The sequence below is a fragment of the Rhipicephalus sanguineus genome, chromosome 2, assembly GCF_013339695.2.
Source record: "Rhipicephalus sanguineus isolate Rsan-2018 chromosome 2, BIME_Rsan_1.4, whole genome shotgun sequence".
In the NCBI taxonomy this organism is placed as follows: domain Eukaryota; kingdom Metazoa; phylum Arthropoda; class Arachnida; order Ixodida; family Ixodidae; genus Rhipicephalus; species Rhipicephalus sanguineus.
In genome coordinates, this window is record NC_051177.1 from 8,319,467 (window position 1) to 8,321,731 (window position 2,265).

The window sequence follows — 2,265 nt, forward strand, 5'->3', positions numbered from 1 at the left end:
AAAAAGAAATCCTACAGAAATGACATGTGCTTTCGGTTTTAAGTTTTACCGGCACTACAATCGTCATCGCGTCCACCAACCAGTGTTGTGGGGCGTATTCACACCAATGGAAGAAGACCGAACGCAGATCGAAAAATTCTGTTTTAAAATTTTCTACTCACTTTCCAGAGAAATCCGCTGCAAGGTTGGACACTTCAGACGGTATGCTTTCGAATGGGGTACTAAACAGAAAAGCGATGAAGGACGGTAGACAGTCCCTTTAAATGCGACGCTTTTCTTAGCGAACTTCTGCGACTTTAAAATCTATCTATCTATCTATCTATCTATCTATCTATCTATCTATCTATCTATCTATCTATCTATCTATCTATCTATCTATCTATCTATCTATCTATCTATCTATCTATCTATCTATCTATCTATCTATCTATCTATCTAGCTGCGTACAACATTGTGCTCTCCTGCCCGTTTCGTTAATGGGATCTATACATAAATAATATGACATAGCATGACTGTATGAAGAATGCAAATGACAGGTCATAACTTGAAAATAATAACATGCATGTTATGAACCACATGATTTACACGCCACTGTCTTAGTGGTCTAGCGGGCGCTTCATTAACTTCATATACACCACAATTGTGATTGCGTGATAAGAGTGTATGACGAACATAAGCGACAGGTCCTAACGTTCAAATTATGATATGCATGCCATGTATAACATGATTTACATGACATGGTCTCGGGGCGCTCGCGGCCGTTTAATTAAATGGATATGTACCGGAATTGGTATGACAAGGTATTTCTGTATGACGAAAGTAAAGGACGCGTGGTAACGTGAAAATCGTGACGTGTGTCATGCACAGCATGATTTACATGCCACGCTCATGATGGGCTCGCGCCCGGTTCGCTAACTTGGTATACTGCTAAATTTGTATTGTGTCGCGTGACTGTATGGCGAACGCAAATGACACGTGATAACATGAAAATGACATGCATGACATGTAAGGCATGATTTACATGCCACGCTCATGATGCGCTCGTGGCCAGTTCGCTACCTTGGTATATACTAAAATTTGTGCTGCGTGAGGTGACTGTATGGCGAACATAAGTGACAGGTGGTAACATGAAATTAAAGACATGCATGTCATGATTTTCATGTTACTATCTGTGTGATTTATGTTCGTCAAATAGTCACGTCGCAAAATGTCAATATTGGTGTATATTGTCACGGGGTCGTGACGTCGACGAAGGCAGCTGTCGGCGTGTCGAAGATGAAACTCTTTATTTGGCCGAACTTGTGGCCTGGAAACGGAAAGTCGAACTACAGCAATACCTGCCGGCCGCGCTCTGCGGGGCGACACCTTGCGGCAGTTGCGGCCTCTGGCGTGGTGTCCCTAGGAGCATGCGCGGCCTTATAGACATGCAGACCTGCTTTGCGCGAGTGGCAACGTTGAAAAGTGCGCTTGTTTAACCGAAGATGCACGCTCCCTCAGGGCGCGGTCAGCACCTTGATTCCAAAATAAGACGCGTTGCGACTGATAACACGCGCCTCGATAACACGTTACGATTGTGTCAGGCGCGTGTTATTCGCAACGCGTCACCTTTTGGAATCGAGCTGCCGAAAGTGCCCTGAGGGAGCGTGCATCTTCGGTTAAACAAGCGCACTTTTCAACGTTGCCACTCGTGCGAAGCAGGTCTGCTTGTCTATACACCAGAACACAGCGAATTCAATGCGTGCCGCCATATTTAGACTGCGCGTCGCGCCATCTGTCGCAAGCGCGGCGAAGCAACACCGTGGGCTGCTATGGTAGCAGACGCTCCGCAAATCAAACGCGAAACTTCCCAACTTCAGTCCGACGGTAAGCATGTGTCGCGCCTTTCCTCGCCTGGAAATTTGTGCTCTTTCCTTGTGAAACGTCGACTTGTGAAACGTCCTTGTGATGAAACCTCGACTGTGCAGAATGTCTACAGCACGTGCAGTGCAGACTGCGGAAGCAACTTCATCAGGTACGTATACGCCGTTACATCTGTACAAAACGTGCGCGCTGTGTGCGCGCGTGAGTCGTAATATCTCCTATTATTGGCATGCAGCCTGCGAAAGAGTACAGCAGTGATTTGGTACCGCATACTGCAGATCGCGCACTAAGTTTTGTGAGAAATCGGCATTTCAGCGGGGATCACGTAATAATTAGCGTACGCTTTGCAGACAGTTTCGCAGAACGAGATTTTTCCTGCACAAGCGCTCTTACAGCCATTTGTCT